We start from the raw sequence: 17,395 nt of genomic DNA, 5'->3' as shown, positions 1-17,395 counted from the left end.
AACTAGCAATGTTAGAGAGAGTGTCTGCATTGTCATCCTGGATCCCAGAATGATTACAATCAATGGAGCATCTCCTGACTTCTTGTGATAAACATGTACTATAAGCAAGAAACAAACCTTTGTTGTTTTCAGCCACAGAGCTTCATGAGTTGTTTGTTACTGCAGCATAACCCAGACTATCCTGACTGATCAAAGTGCCAACCTTATAATTTAGTCTTGTTATTCTCTCTTCCCAAGAAAGAGATCTGGGCATCATTGATTTTCAAAATAAAGTTCTGTGATTAGCAAAAAAATGGATATGGCATGATAATATCATGTGGGTCACATCTGACTTCTTCAAAGGAGTCTACCAGAGACCCTTGGTCAGCTCCTGTTTCACATGCACTTGAGGCATTGGAGAATGAGATTAAGTCTCAGATGTCATCTCCTTCAGGGAGTGGAGGTCTCTCTACATGAGACAGCTCTCACCTAGCTCCAGACCCTATGCCATTTGTTCTTCTTTCTGTTGTGCTGACCAAGTCTGTGCTACCTCGGATTAATTTACCTCTTTTATGTCAATGGGATAGAGAATTTTCTTAATACTCAATTTCAGATTAATTGTTTGAGGTTTATTATAATGAGGAAAATAAAACCCCAAAGATTTGACACCAAAGCATTTTGGTTTGAGTATCTATTTACTAGGTCTGTGATTGTGGTTAAATTGCTTAGCTTTCCTGAATCAAGACTCCTACTTATAAAAGTGGGAGGACAATGTGAGTCCATGATCTTCCCAACCAAAATTCTTGAGGCAAGATGTATTTTTGGAATTCTGAATTTTTTACTTTTTAATTTTTTAACGTTTTCTTAAGATTTATTTATTTATTTTATAGGATGTGGGGAGAGGGAAAGGCTGTGAGCAGCAGAAGGGGCAGAGGGAAAGAATCTCACCACTGAGTGTGGAGCCTGAATCAGGGCTCAATCTCACAACCCTGAGATCACAACATGAGGCCAAATCAAGAGTTGAACACTTAACCAACTGAGCCATCCAGGTGCCCCTGGAATTCTAAATTTTTTAGATTTTAGAAAGGCTATATGTCATATATGATATGTAGATTTAAAAAAAAAAAAGCCTAACAGCACCTAGGAGGTCCTCCAAAAGCAAATGTCTTAGTATTTCTGTGGCAAAATGTATAAATATTTACATAAGTAGGGTAAAAACTATGAAAAGGCTCACTTCAACACAAGTCAGGCTTTTTATTATATACGTTTCCCCCCAAGCTTTTGGTTTTAGAGTTTAAAAAAATTATGGATAATGTATTGTGGACCTATTTCTAAAGTAGTTATAAAGAATAACAAATAACGTGTATGTAAAGGACATTGTGTACAGTGTCACCATGAAAATGAGAATTGTATTATCACCACACAGAATTGGTAGTTCATTTAACAACATTCAACATAGCATTCAATAATAACAGTAATTATTCAACGAGCATCTACTATGTGTTTGTTATTGTTCTAGGTGCTGGTGCTTATGTTATGAATGGACCAAGGATCCATTTCTTCCACTCAGCCTCTTGCCCAGAGGACGCATATGTTTCTACGCAGTATTTTCCCAAGTGTGTGTACACACAGAGTCAGTCTCTTGCTTGTTCCTTAAGCTTTTTAAGATACTTCATTATTTGAGGCTTTAAAAAATACTTCAGATAAATTAAATTTTCTACTTTTCAGAACAAGTTAGTCCTAGAAGGTCTTCCGGTGAGTCACATTCTGAGCAGAGAAATCTGGCATTGAGATATAATTAACATTCTGGGTTGCCCCCAGTTTCTATGGAGATGAGTCTAGCCCCTCGGGGGAGGAGTGATGGATGTGTAATCTCCAAGATAAGTAACTGACAGGTAAGAAATTTTCCTTTCTCAAATGCATTAATTATTCACATTCATTATTCATCAAACACTGTGAGTTTCCATTTAGAAATTGGACCAAATAGAGAAAGTCTCCCCTGTCCAGCCCTCATAATCAAATTCTTCCAGGGATTGCTAAGCATTTGAGTAAGTCTGCTGTTTGGTCCAGTTTAATGGCAAGTGTTTGTCTGATGTTGCTGGGAGATGGAATGAAGATTAAACACCTTGTTGACTCCAGTAGCACAGACTTTTGGGGGGAGGGGTTCAACTTTCTCAACTTCTGGTATTTTCTTATCATCATATCTTTCTTCTAGAATATGGGCTTGGTAAGAACTTAGACCTTACCTGTCTTGTTCACTATCATAGTCCCAACCCCCAGAACAGGAAATAGATACTTGATAAGTGTTTATTAAATAAGAAAATGAATGGAAGAGGTTTGAGTCTGGGCACAGCAGACCCCTCTGAGTAAACGCACATATGTGCTGTAAAATGGCGATCCAGCCCTAGATCTTTGAGAGATTGCTGTCTACAGCCTCCTCTCCCCTGCAATAATCATGTATAATGGGACACAGAGAGAATGCAGCCGGGGCAAGACCCTTATTGCCCATTCCAGGATAGACACTCTTAGGCACATCTTTAGATCCTTTCTTATTGTGAACATTGCTTTTTAATGGACTCATGTGAACCTAGACCTGTCCTTTACCTGAAGTGTATCCAGAACTGTGATCAGTCAAAAAATATGGATTGCTTCAACAGGCCAGGCTGTGAAACACCAGAGTGCCTAGTCCCAGGATCCAGCATTGGCTCAAGGTTTGCAAAAAAAAAAAACAAACAAACAAACTCTCTAAAGGCTGATCTGTCCAATGACCAATTTCCCAAAAACATGTTTTCTAAGATCAATTATAAAGTAGATAGTCTTTGGTGTTCAGTGGGAACAATGGTGAACAATGGTGTTCAAAAGCTCTTGACTTTTTTTAGCAGTGTCTTTTTGTTCCATATTACTGTTAATTTCGTCAGAGCTGTTTCTCTATGGCAGGTCAAGGTCTCTTGCTTTGTAGATTTTCTTTTCATTAGCTCTATGACTTCTGGGCAGGAGGCTTTTTTTCACGTATTCAAATCAGGCATTGTGCATGTCTTAAATGTTAAAGATAGTGTAAAAGAGAAGGTGTCTGCTGTCCAATACATTCTAAATCCACTAAATACTTGTTGAATGATTCAAACGAGTGAATATATTGTTTGGTTTTGAGCATTAGAGAAGCTTCAGGATCTGAATTATTAAACATACAAGCAACTGATGTTCAGTTCCCCTGAACTGAAAGGGTGACGTGACTGAGAAGAAACAGTTTCAGGAAAGCCAAAACTAATTGTTCTTCTCAATAGCACATTCATTCATTCATTCATTCAACACATATTGAGTCCCTTTTTTGGTGCTGGGCCTTATTTCTGGGACTTGGCATAAAAGAAAAACAAGATGAGGTTCCTATTTTGGAGACTAGTCTGCTATTTTGAAGTTTCCTGGTAAGATGTAAAGCCCATTCTGTTGAATTCACTTAAACTTGTTTTGTTTTGTTTTCTCCTTTCAATGTGTGGTCATTCTTTTAGCCTGGTCCCCCTTCCACTCTGACAGGTATAGCTTCAAGTGTCTTAAACATACTGGAGGTGATCTTCATGGCCGATCTCTTCTTGTACAAATGCCAGTTCTCATCTTACAAATGCTGACAGCACTGTTAGAGACTGCAGTTTCATCCACTCAGCCTCTTCCTGCACTCTCTTGCCCCAGCAGCCTGTCCCTTCAGAGGCCACAGGAATCCAAAGACCAGTGTTCAAGTCCTGCTCTTCCTATGGAAGCTTGGACTCTGTATCTGTTAAGTGGGCTAACGAAGACTAACCCACAGTGTTATTGCAAGTATAATGGAGCTAAGAGTACCTTGTAAGCAATAAAACCCTAATGTGAGAGATTGTAATAGATTAGAGCAAGTCAGGTTCTAATGCACAAATAAAGAAAGCACCTTAGAACACAGAAGATATATATATATATATATATAAAGAACACAGAAGAGAGACAATTAGGGAGATCAGCAAGGTTTTGCAAAGCAGGTATGGCAAACTTGGCCTTGAGATTAGGGGATCTCTAGGTGAAGCAGAACATTCCAGAAAGAAAAAAGAAAGAAACAGCTAGACAAAGTCTCAGAGGTACCAAGAAGTCCTATACATTAGGCAAAAAATGAACAAGAGTGATAGTAGATCAGGGAGGAAGTCATAGGTGTTGATACAACACCTGGTACAAGCCAGTTCCTGAAGAGCTCTGTATGTCAAATGAAATAGTTTGAGCTTTTTAAATTAAATTAAATTTTTTATTTTATTTTATTTTATTTTATTTTATTTTAACTTAATTTTATTTTATTTTATTAAGTTAGAGTTTTTTTTAGAGAGCCACTGAAAAGTTTCTCTTTTTTAAATATGATTTTATTTATTTATTTGAGAGAGAGAGTGAGCCTGTGCAAACAGGGAGAAGGGCAGAGGTGGAGGAAAAGGGACAAGCAGACTTTTTTTTTGAAGGCTGTGTTTATTTATTTATTTGGGTGGGGGAGAGAGAGAGAGAGCAAGAGAGAGAGCCTGCGCAAGCTGTGGAGAGGGACAGAGATGGGGGAGAGGGAGATTGTGTGTGAGCAGGGGGCTCAGGGCTTGGTCTCACCACTCCAAGATCATGACCTGAGCTGAAAGCAAGATTTGGATGCTTAACTGATTGAGCCACCCAAGTGCCCTGAAAAGTTTCTTTCTACAATTAATTTCTTGGGTGAGCCAATATGTGCCAAGAACTGTTGTAAGCACTTGTGATTTATCAGAAGAAAAATAAAAAGAACATCCATGATCCCAAACTTAAGAAATAGTTTAAGAAATGACAGAGCCCCTAATACACCCTCTGTGTTCTCCTCCTCAGTGGAATCCTAATTCCCCAAGAGTAACTCAAACTCTAAATTTTGTGTTTCTCATTCCCTTGTTTTTCATTATAGTTTTACTCCTATGTGAGGCTCCATGGATACTTGTTGGATAGAGGAATGAAAACACATGCCCCTGTGCAGGTGGTCTCTGGTGCCCCTTTCTTACAGCTGTTTCTCCCATTTCTGCTGCCATCCATGATCATTCCACATTCTTGACATGTCCGTCACTCTCAGGTTTCTTGATTCGCATGCTGGTGTGTGTCTTTATCAAACAGTTGTGTTTGTTATCAAAACAACTTGATACAGATTACTCTCAGAATCCCATTCAGCATAGCAATCATTTTTAATTTTTCCTTCTTCCTTCCATCTTTCTCCATGTTAAGTGAAATTATTATAATCATAGACATTTTGTTTTGTGGCTTGAGCTTTTTGCTTTGTGCTATTCTGTAATTTCTGTATTTCTAGGTAATGTTTGCATTAATTATTTTTATGAGTCTCCAATATTCTATCAAGCCAATATATTATAATTTTCTTTATCATAATTAAATTGCTGGATATTCAGGTTGCACCCAATTTTAAACTGTTATAAGTAACATTGCTATAAAACATTACCTTTTCACTTATATGATTTTTTTTCCTGTTTTGAATTATTTCCTTAGGATATATTTTCATGAATGAGATTTCTTGGTCAAAGGCATGATTAATTTTGTGGTTGTTACCTGAGGAGCTTGCTTTACATGCAAAAAAATTGTTTATTTTTCTGATTATAAAAGTAATTCATGTTCATTATAGAACACCTGGAAGACACAGAAATGTGTAAAGAGAAAACCCAAACTCTTTCCTAATCTTACACAAAGATAACTATTATGAATATTACATTTAAAAAAATCTATCACTAACATTTTGGTATATTTCCTTTAACTTTCATACATTGTCATATATTATTTTGTATCCTGCTTTTTAAACTTGATGATCAGCTCTTCCCATGTCACAGAATCATTTTCAAGGAAGTGATATTTTTTAATAGCCACATAATGTTGTGTTGTGTGGATGGCTAGCAATCCCATCTTACTGGACTTTTTACTGGAACAAATAATGCTATCAATAAACATCCTGATATAGGATAAGAATTCCGATTATTTCCTTAGGACAAACGTATGGAGGTAAAGTGTCTTGTCTGCATTGGACAAGCATTGCCAGTTTTTGATCCATGCAGGAATCATGAGCCTTGATGTGTAATATTCCTTTGCCACTCTATCCATTTTGTGTTGCTGTGTGATAACAAATTATCACAAAGTTAGAGAATGTGTTCAGAGATGGCTTAGACTAGTAGAGTGCTGTCTGATAGAACTTTCTATGATGAGGAAATGTTCTATATCTATGCCATTCAGTAGCCAAATGTGGCTGTTGAGCCCTTTAAATGTGGCTGGTGCAACTGAGGAACTGAATTTTTAATTTAATTTTAACCAAGTTAATTGTAAATAGTCACACATGGCCAGAGACTGTCATTGGGATAACGCAGATCTAGAGTGACTAGAAGGGATCTTTCGGGGAAAGAATTTTTTTTTTAAGATTTTATTTATTTATTCATGAGAGACACAGAGGGAGACAGAGGCAGAGACACAGGCAGAGGAGAAGCAGTCTCCATGCAGGAAGCCTGACATGGGACTCGATCCCGGGTCTTCAGGATCACTCTCTGGATTGAAGGCGGCGCTAAACCGCTGAGCCACCTGGGCTGCCCTGGGGAAAGGATTTTTGAAGATGGCATTGGAAGATTTATTGTGGCAACATAATATAATAGAGGGCCTTGAAAACCATGCACTGCATAATGGGGAGTCCCTACAGAGCTTTGAGCTGGAGAATCACATGATCATAAGTATGTTGGAGGTAAGAAACTATTCTGATTGCCTTTGGAGGATGGGAAGGATGGGAGGAAGTTGAAAGCCAGTTGACATCAGGGCTGACACACAAGTACTATTAAGTTCTAAGTTCTATGCATTTTCTAGTCAGTATTAACATTTTTGGGTGACTTTGTTTATGTCCATGCTCTGGGCATTTGTATGTAGATATCTCAGGATATGTGGATAGGCTTTCCTATTGAATTCTTAGCACCATTGGATACTTTCTATATCTTCTGTATAAAACTGTAGTAGGATCTGGTTTAGAATTTTTCTAGAGTTTTTATTCTTTTTCCTTCCAATTTTGACTTAAAGCAAGTGATTGTAAAGCTGGGAGGGCACAGACCACATTATTCGTTGTTGTATTTCCAGCTTCTTGAAGAATACTTGGCATGGTTTAACTGTTCAATAAGTATTGTGTAAGATAATGTCTTCTTAGGTTGATGAAGAATCTTGTGGTTCTGATTGGATTTCCCCGTACCTTTCCAACAGCCCATTGTCAACCACAGTTCTGAACAGACTTTCACACCCCTCTCATGTAGCCAAATGTTCACCTCTACAGTTAGTTATCTTTCAGGGTCAGACCTTTCAACTGGAAGAAGTGGCCCACTAGTCTCTCAGTTTTTAATCCAGTACTTCAGTGACAAGAGAGTTGTCCATAACCTTTTGGATGATTTATGGATCTATAAACACGTGTAGTAGTTGGTGCAATTGGGAAGCTTGGTCATCTCTGCGATATCTTATGACCATGTACTTCTCATACCCTGTCCATCCAGGCTACCTCCTCCCCTCAACAGAGACAAGTCAACCTTGGTAATGGAACACTTCCCCCACGCAGCTATCACTGATTTCTTTGTACTGCTAGTACTTAAAAATCCTTATTTTGGGAGGTCATTGCCCACTCACTTTGGCACTATTTCATATTATCAGTTTATTATTTCCTATGTATATATCTTGTTCTTTCATATATCTATATATATATATCTATATATATATATATATATATAGTTCTTTCTCCTCATTGTAGTATAAGTTCCTTAAACACAGATGTAAAACTAAACAAAGACCACCCAAATGTGCAGAAGCAAAGGCTATTTATTCAGATTTTGTTATACAAAGGTAATCAGCCACCATCACTTGGGTTGGGCAGAGATTCAAAGGCAGGCAGTGGAGTAGGAAAGCCTTATAGTGGGGAAAAGGGAATGATTTAAGTGTACTCTGACTGGAGGCTCGTGGCTTAGAGGAGCCAGAGGCAGGCTAACTAGGAGCAGAGCATTATATGTGAGTGGTTAGGAGAGCATGTTTGACTTTCTTTGAACAAAAAAATGGCAAAGCTGTCAGTTATTAACCAGTTTCCACCATTTGGGGCTGATTGCCATAGGAGTCATTGTTTGGCTTCCTTGACTGTCTGTTGTAGTGGGTTGGCACTCTGGGCTGAAGGCTACAGACTGTGGGTCAGAGTCCTGTTTTTATATGTGATCTGGCCATTGTCCATTTGTATATTCAGTCTCTCACAGAGACTATATCTTATGCTTCTATTACACCTGGCCTTTCCCCATGCTCTTCTGGTTCTCTAGTGTTTACCATATGCCCAGACATAAAGCAGGTGTATGGTGAACATTTGGTTGAATGATGTGGCTGCATAACAGGTAAAAATGAACACTAAGCTGTGAGTTGACTTGGGCAAGTCATTCAGTTCTTTTCCAGTGTATTCCATTCCATTCACATTTACAGTATCCATGTGACATGTCAGGGCCTAAAGAACATGCTGATAGCACAAAGAAGGGTGATACAAAGTCCCTGCTCTCAAGCAGTCCTTAACAGATTCCTCTTTAAACTTTAGTTTTTCATCTATAAAATAGTAACAATAATTGCATCAAGCTGTTGGGAGGGTACGATCAGATAAAGTACATAAAAGCATGCAGCACATTGTAAAGAGTTATAAACCGTAAGGAAGTTTTGCTATTTTCGATGTTTCACAATTGTTTTTCTGAAAAGACAAAGTAGCTCCAAAAGATGATACACCTTGATAAACTTTTCCTCCATATTTTCAAAAGTATAATTTATGATATAATCACACCATGGACAGAGAACCTCTGCATTTCTTTTTCTATATTTTTACTGTGGGATCTGTGTATAATTATACCTCTGTCTTTTCAGGGGGTGATACAGTTTCAAAAGCCTGTTTAGAGGATTTCTAGTTGCCAAGCTGTCCTGTGAACTGGCCAATACGATTCCTTGAATCATCGCCCAGTGCGGACCCAATTTATATTTGGAATTTCATGCCATCTTGAAGGAACATCATCCAGTGCCAGGGTCTTCTTTGAGCTAATTGGGCTTTGGCAGTGATGTCATTCCATGGTGGGCGTTTGTCGAGACTATGGCAGTGATAACGCAAGTCTCATTTTCGGCAGCGTGTGCCCATGTGTGCAAAAGGCTGCTCCCCTCCCTCACAGGCAATCACTCCTCCTGCTGCAGTTCCACTTCTGGTCCCTTTCTGAAGACGAGAGATCAGTAGGCTATTTATACCTCATGGCTGGAAACATTCCTCTCCTTCTATTCCACGTGCAACTATTTCTCCTGTTATTAATATGGTTTAAAATATAATTAGGGAGAGCAGTCGTCAAACTTATCAAACTTTTGATAAGCAGGAAACAGTAATAGAATCATAGAGGCAGGTATCTCCTGGGGTTAAAATGATAGGTGTTAGGATGAAGCAGATCTGTGTGGAATGGCCGCCCAGCCACTTTTAGCCAAGCGTAGTGGACAAGGTTGTTAACCTATACCAGCCTGTTCCCTCACCAGTAAATTGAGGGTAATGATTTTTGTCTCATAAGGTTGTAAATTAAATGTAACTCAGATTTGTGGCTATTCTCCTATGTCCGCTATGTCCTCTGACTTTACTGACCTCAGATTTTCTTTCTATCCTGTGAAGTAATCTTCATGACCCAAGAGCATTGGAGAATAGGAAAAATTTTCTGGTGATTTTCCAGAGGAGATGGGGAAGGTTTCATTACATGTCTCACAGTGGGTTTTCACAATTTCTGGGATCCCTCCAGAACACTGTCCTCGGCCTCTGCTCTATTGTTTCTGAACAATTCAGTTCTGCCCCAAACTTGCACACCATTGCAGTCATGACAGTCCCACAGGCATCTTGCTGCTCAGTAGTTCAAAAGCCGTGCCATTAAGTGAACATCCAACTGTCCATCAGAAGGAACTTTAGCACTCATCCCTTGTTATGTTGGTATGTTCTTTGGGGTCTCATCTTTCACTCACATGGATGGTCTATCAAAATATTGCTTGCAGTCATGTTCAGGTTTTCCCCCCGAGAGTGTGTCCTAAAACAACTTCTCCCATCTTGCTGCATTAATTTTATATTACATAATATATACAAACACTTAGCACTGTGAGTACATAATAGTACTCACAGACACCATAGTACTCAACAAACAGAAGTGCATTTTTAGGCAAAGTGAAAGCAATATACTGAGATACAGAGCTTTGATATATCTGGATATATCTGGAACAATTGTTATACTTAAAAATTTATATCTCGTACTTGTCCCTTAATTATTTACATTCTATCAGAAAAGGTATCAGCAATTCTATAGAAATTCCCAAGGCATCAAAGGCATCAAGGATGTGTCGCTGCGGACTTAAACTTGCATCTGGAGACCTGGCCACATGCCTGCACAGACAGCTCAGTAAGCCATCATCATCTTTTCCTCCTGTACAGAGAGGTTAAATGACTTCCCAAGTTTACATCAGCCTCTAAATTGCAAAGGCTACAATGTGATTTTGCTAAAGAAAGTAAATATTTTCTGCCATTTTGTCTTCTCCAACTGGGAAGTTGTATTAACCCCAACACACAATGTCCCATGGTCTCTCAGTGTTCCTCAGTGAGTAGTCATTGATGTTCCTAGCTGGTTTAGTCTCTTCTTTCTGGGTCTTAGTAAGTCTGTTTAGATTTCCTTCTACCACTGTGTAGGTTTGTCAACTGTTCTGCCGCCCTGGTCATTTTTTAACATTTAACTACAGAGAATGTACTCTGGGCCAGACACTCAGCCAAAGGCTGAGAAAACAGAGGGAAAGAAAAAAAGTTCTTGGGTGAACTCAGCTATGTCACAGGGAGTAGTAAGCTGGACAACACTTGATGAGCTAGTGTTCAAGGCAGGGCAGGATGGGAGACATTCATTTTGCTTAGGAAGTAGGGAGCCACAGAAGGTTTCAAGAGCCCTGATGTTTGATGTGGGCTTTAAGAAACAAGAAGAGATTTTTCTAGGCCATGAAAAACAGATGATGACAATCATTACAGACCTCTTTGGGTGTGGCGGCCAAAATCAAAGTGAAAACTTCAAAGGGGAAAGGAAACTCAAGGGGACAGAATTAAGACCTTTTATTACATCATCTCTTCTCGTGTGGAGACCCCGTTCAAGTACTGAAGGGCTTTGTATTTTCCTTTAATAAGGAGGGCCATTCCCTTATAAATGAAAGTTCTTTTCCCCTTAGGGAGGTTAAATGATTTGTCCAAGTTTTTATATCTTACAGGTAACAAACAGAATCTAAACCCAATGCCTACTACAAGGTCTTAACCCTTAGTTTGTGGTCAACAGCCAATATTTATTGCATGAACAATGAATGAATGAATGAGCGAATGAGAAAACCCAGGACTCCTGACTCCCATATAGTATGATTTCTGCTACTTGGCATTTTTTGTTGTTGTTTGGTCACACACTAGCTAATGATTATTACCATCCCTATATCCCCTCAAGGGATATACCTTGAGATCTTTCTGGCTCCTCAAATTCATGAAAGCATCTGATTTCACATAGATTTTTTTTAAAAAAAGACTTTATCTGAGAGAGAGAGAGAGAGCAGAAGTGGGGGTGGGTGAGGGGCAGTGGGAGAAGCAGGACTCCCCACTGAGCAGGGAGCCCAATGTGGGGCTCTGTCCCAGGACCCTGGGATCATTAGTTGAGCCAAATGCAGATGCTGAACTGATGGAGCCACCCGGGTACCCAAGATTTTTCTATTTTGATATGAACATTTACATAGGGGAAGGAGTCTACCAAACAGTTTTAAAAATTGCTTTCCACTCTTTCTGACCCCTGGTCTCACTACCTTTCAATCTCTCTTGCCCATCATCATCAGGAGCTTAGCCTAAGTTTACCTTGAACCATACCCTTCATATACTTTCTTTATGGCCTATCTGTGGTTTCTCCAGCTCAGGGTTAGAGCCTTCAATCTGCCTTCTTATCCTTTCCTTTCACTTCATTTATTCTTGCATTTATTCAACAAACATTTATTGAGCACTTCTTAAGAATCAGACTTTGTGCAGTGTACTGAAGATCCAGGGGTAAAGAGGAAAGACACATAGTCTCACCCATGGGGCTCACTCTCCGGTGGAAGAAACAGTAGAAAATGAAAGTTGTATTATGTAATGGTTTATATTATGTCATGGTAGTTTTGCTAAGTGCCACAAAAGGGAAGTATAAGATGGTGAGGTTGTTTAGCAGGGGAATCTAATTTGTTTAAGGAGGGTTAGGAGCAACTTCCCTGAAGTACTGCCTTTAGGGGGAGTAGGAAATAGCTCAACAAAGAGAAGGGGATGGAGGGGGCATTCCTGGCAGAAGGCACAGCATGGGTAAAGGCCCTGAGGTGGGCAGAACTTGGTTTTCCCAGAGAGATTTAGCAAGGTTCATGGGGCTGTCATGATTTGGCTCAACAGCAGCTTCACAATGGCTTCCTACTGCACTGGGAGCAAAATCCAGTCCTTGTCTCATAGATAAGATCACACAAAATCTAGAGCCCTACTACAGCTCAGTTCTCATTTCTTCCCCCTTCCCCCTCCCACAGTTCCTCAAAAATGGCAAACATAGTGCATTTTCTAGGCACCTGCATTTTTTTCTCCCTTCTACCTATACCATCCTCATACCAGGTGTCTTCATAGCTCACTCCCTCATTTCATTTGGGTTTGTACTCAAATGTTACTGAACAGGACTTCTCTGCTCACTCTTCCTATGGCGGGGTATAGCTCAGGGGTAAAGTATTTGACTGCACTCTTCCTATGACAGTGACCCTCCCTTGTTCTCTATCCCATTACTCTGCATGTTGTTCATTATCATACCTACCACCACTGGGCATATCATTTTTCTTTGTTAAAGAACTGTGTCTCTCCACTAGCTTGTAAGGGTCATGATTAAAGCCACTTTGACTGCTGTATCCTCAGCATCTAGAACAGTGCCTGACTCATAGGTGACGCTCAACAAATATGTCTAACAGCTGAACAGAAAGGGTGATACAGGACCAGACTGGAGAGAAAGCCAAGAGCCAGACCCCATGACATGTACCACATATTATCATGCCTGTGGGACTTGCTCATGTTCTTCCCTCTGCCTGTGATGCTCTTCCTCACCCCCTTCCACTGTCATCTCCTCCAGTGGAAGTCCCATTGACATAGCCATTGCTTGAACTTCCACATAGCATTTAATTTGTCTTTGCATTCTAGTGGGTGGAATATATGTTTAACTCCAGTCCTCAGAAAGACAGCTGCCATTGGATAAGACCATATTGGATTCATGTCTGTCCCAATCCATCACAGAGTTTGATCCAGAGTAGGCATTCACATAAGTCTTAATTGGATGACAAGAGGGCAATAATCCAAGAGAGCTAATAATCCGGGTCAGGAATAATAATGAGGTTAGGGAGCTGGGTCAAAGTCATGGCTCAATTTGAAGGAACATACAGTTAAGAATCTGAACTCAGAGACTTGTTGCCTGGGTTTTGAATCTAGCTCTGCCAATTACTACGGATTTACTTAAACCCAAAAGCCTTAGTTTTTCTATCTGTAAAATGAGCATGGTAAGAGTATCTCTCTCACAAAATCATTACAAAATTTACATCAAACACTATGGAATATCAGAACAGTTCAAGGAACTTAGTGAAAACTATATATATCTGTTGATTTGATACATAAATAAAAAGCCTAGGATACTGTCAATAGGCAAGAAACCTCAAAGTCCAGGGGAGGTCTAAACTTGATGGAAGGGCAGCATCTGGAGATTCATGTGGGAACCCTGGCAGGACAGTTGCAGGCAAGGAGATCTTGAGAGCCAAAGCCCAACCCAAGCCCATCCTCTAGTCTGTTGTTATACAGAAGGGGAGACTGGGTCCAGGAAGCACCTTCCTCAAGCTCCCACTGTGGCAAAGGAAAGCTGACAACTCAAGCGGCCCCCAGTCTAATGCTCCCCCTACTATTTCCCCACAATTTATCAGTGGGAGCCAATAATGTTTCCCAGATGGTGGTTTATTATTATTTTCTTGTTGATTTCCCTCCTTGTTTCTCAGAGCAGTAGAGGAAGCTTACAGGAGGTACTAGAAGGTAAACTATCAATTAAAAACAAAATTAGGACTAGGAAATGTATACATTAAAATAGGAGGTCAGAATGACAGTGAGGTAGGAGAGATGCTGATGACAAACAGATTTTAAGGGTCTATGCAGTTGTTATTTTCATGTGCGCATTAAGTCCTGAGCTTCCTAATTGCCAAAGTGAAAAGAGGTACAGGGACAGTTATACAGAAGAGAAGATCAAAGTGCTTTCTTAGTTCTTAGCCCTAAGAGAAGTTCCTTATTTTGTGCCAGGCTCCACAGGATGACATTGGAAGCAAACTTTTTCTTCTGTTGATCACCATTCTCTTGTCCTGGAGCTGTCTCGGCTGACGGGTTGTCCAGATTTCTTCCCTAAGGAGGTTATAAATTCTGAATTTTCTTGCAAAATCTTAGATCCTCATTCTGACTCTGCTGTGATTACGGGGTTCCCCTGATCAGCCAAGAAGTACATTTGTGATTCAACCTCTTAGAATTTCATGATTCTTAAAAACCTTAAAGGTCATCAAGTCTAACATCCCCATTCCACTCACCTTCTGATGTTTGAATCTTCTCTGCAACAACTCCATCAAGTGGCCATCCAGATTTTTCTTGAATGCCCCCAGTGACAAGGAGCTCACTACCGTAGAAGGTACTTTATTTCATGTGTCCATGAAGTTTTTTATTCTATGGAGTTGACATCTGCATCTTGGCCATACTTACTGAAAGCTACATTTCATCGCTGAGGAAAGAAATCAAGTCAAATGGCCAGCAGGAAGAAGCTCTGGGAATCCTGAGCTTCCTTAGAAGTAGACTTTTGTTCAAATAAAGTGTTAAAATTAAAGCAGTATATATCTGAGTGGGGCCAATTGGCATTAACTCATCACAGCATATGGTGTGCTTCCTTTTATATGCATGTTTAGCAGCTAGTGGGTACCAAGCCTCACACAGCTCTCAATTGCTAGCACTAATGAAGGATCTGTTTGCTTTGGGGGATAAAGATGGTATCACTGATTCACAGTTGTTTTTCCAGGAGTGATGAACAGATTTCATTTCCTCATCCCCACTCTCTTGCTCGGTCCTCTATCGTCCCCACTACCACTACCCTTCTTCAGACCTCATTGTCTCTTGCCAGGACTGTTCACTTGCCTCTGACTGGCCTCCCTAAATTGGTTCTGGCCCTCTCCGGTCTAAGATCACACCACCCGAGGATCTTCATCAAGCAGATTTGCCACATCACTTCCAGCTTGAAATCCTTCAGTGGTTCCTGTTAGCTCCCTCGTGGAAGCCAAGTTTCTTAGCATGGAAGGTAGGCCAGGCAGGGTAGGGGGTCGCCTGAGGCCATGAAATAGGACAAAGTTAACTGTCCCTCTTTTGGGGACAGTAACGCCCCCAAAGTAGTATGAGGCCTTCTGGAATAAGAGCTTACATTTGTAGAACTTTACAGCATTCACTCTATTCACTGACAAAAATTAGTTTTATCTCCAGTGAGCAGAAGAAGAAATAGAGAATCTCTCAATGCTGTCAGTAGTAGTGTGGCTACTACTGATTATAACAGTAATATTGAATATTTTTATAGCTTATGTGTCAGGTTCTGCCTCTAAGCACTTATTTCATTTCGTGCTCCCAATGAGATGATGGACTGGCACGGCCCTGAGAGTGAGCACCTCTTTACATTTTGTGCCCTGATGCCTCCTTCACCTCACCTTCATCCCAACCCTGGGCAGAACCCCAAAAAGGCTTCAGGGGCAGCTGCTGGTGGGTGAGATGGGGGGAGGGAATCTCAGATGGGAAGGTGGGTCTGAGCAGAGGTTCAGCCTCACTGCTGGTGGTCACATAAGATGGCCCAGCCCAGTTTTGCAGTCAGGGTCAGAGACCCAGGAGGTCATCCTCACAGTAGGTAACATGGTGGAGAGGAAGATTCAGGGCTGAGACCAAGATTCCAGCTGTGTGTGCCACTATGGGGTGCCACAAGCACTGTTTCATTTCTGGACCTCAGTTTCCTCCTCTGTGCAGACAGTGTTAACTGCCCCCTGTCTCCTTCCCAGGTGGCCATCAGCGTGTCTGATGAGCGGTAAAGTGAAGCACCAACACGGCATGGACAGGGAAAGGGTATCCAAGTGGGTCAAGCTTCTCCCCACCACTGACTCACCGAGAGTGCGGCACTCAACTTCCCCTTTCTGGGGCAAGACTTCATATCTCATTAAGGTGGTTGAAAGGACTCAGCCTGACAAAGGCAGCTGTGCTTCATGTCCATAGGAGAACTGGCTGCCATCCCACCCATGGGCAGCAGCACACAGCCAGGAGTGGTGTGGCCCTCAGATCCAAGCCCCGGCTCTGCCCTCTTGGCGAAATGCTTCTTCCAGCTGGGTCACAGTGAAATGTCTCCTTCCATATAAACCCGGGGCCGTGCCTCTGCCTGCCTATCCCATCACCCACACTTCCTCTACAGCTTAAAACATGCCACTTCCTCAAGACTCGGAGGCCCACCTTAGGAAGTGTGAGATCCATGTTGATAACTAGCTAGGAGGCTAATTGAAAATATTTTGGGGTTTGCACGTTAGCTCTGTCAAATCAAGTAAAAAATCATTCTTATCTCCCATAACCAGCAGTTATGCAAGTCTGCCAATGGCATTAATTAAAGCACGTTCTTACTTCTCAGAGCATTTATCGTAAATGAGGAACAGGCACATTCAAGGGCCTATTTTATTCTCTCCAGGAGCCAGAGCCCCATCTGAATTAATGCCGTATGGCAAGAGTCTATCCTGGAGGGCAGTGGGAATTCGATTCCTCGTGGGCAGATATTTGAGTTCTGTATTTATGCAGCACTCTATGTTTCCCAGGTGTCAGCTTAGATGGGATATGCCGGCCCCCAAGTGAACCTTCACACGTCCTACATCAACACTTGAGATTTCAAGCCTTACCTCGACCCCATGTGGTGGGCCGAGTGGATGGTGTCTACAGAACAATTTTGCATCCACTACCCTTTTCTGATCTTCACAACAGCTCTATGATGTTGGTTATTGTCCTTGTGTTGCAGATGAAAAAACTTAAACTTGCTTGCTATAAAATAAGGTTGAACAAAATTTTTGCAAAGGGTCAAATAGCAAATATTTTAGGCCTTGTGGGCTGTAAGGTCTCCGTCACGTCTCTCAATTCTATTGTTGTGGCATGAAAGCAGAGATAGATGCTGAAAAAAAACAAAACATGGCTGTGTTCCAATAAAACTTTATTTACAAGAAGAGATGGTGGGCCATACTTTTCTGATCTCTGCTGTAAAGCACTCAGGATGTTGGGGCTCGGGGGGGA

At 40.9% G+C, this 17,395-nt stretch overlaps 1 long non-coding RNA gene across 1 annotated transcript; it reads left to right on the top strand.

Annotated features, from left to right (window-relative positions):
• The first annotated feature begins 1,770 nt into the window (after nt 1-1,770).
• Nucleotides 1,771-17,292, top strand: LOC111097952. Its single transcript, XR_005366426.1, has 3 exons — nt 1,771-1,874; nt 15,222-15,395; nt 16,135-17,292. It is a non-coding gene; the product is annotated as an uncharacterized LOC111097952 (long non-coding RNA).
• The last annotated feature ends 103 nt before the right edge of the window (nt 17,293-17,395 follow it).

The sequence above is a fragment of the Canis lupus genome, chromosome 11, assembly GCF_011100685.1.
Source record: "Canis lupus familiaris isolate Mischka breed German Shepherd chromosome 11, alternate assembly UU_Cfam_GSD_1.0, whole genome shotgun sequence".
NCBI classification, from domain to species: domain Eukaryota; kingdom Metazoa; phylum Chordata; class Mammalia; order Carnivora; family Canidae; genus Canis; species Canis lupus.
This window is presented reverse-complemented; position numbering and strand designations above follow the sequence as displayed.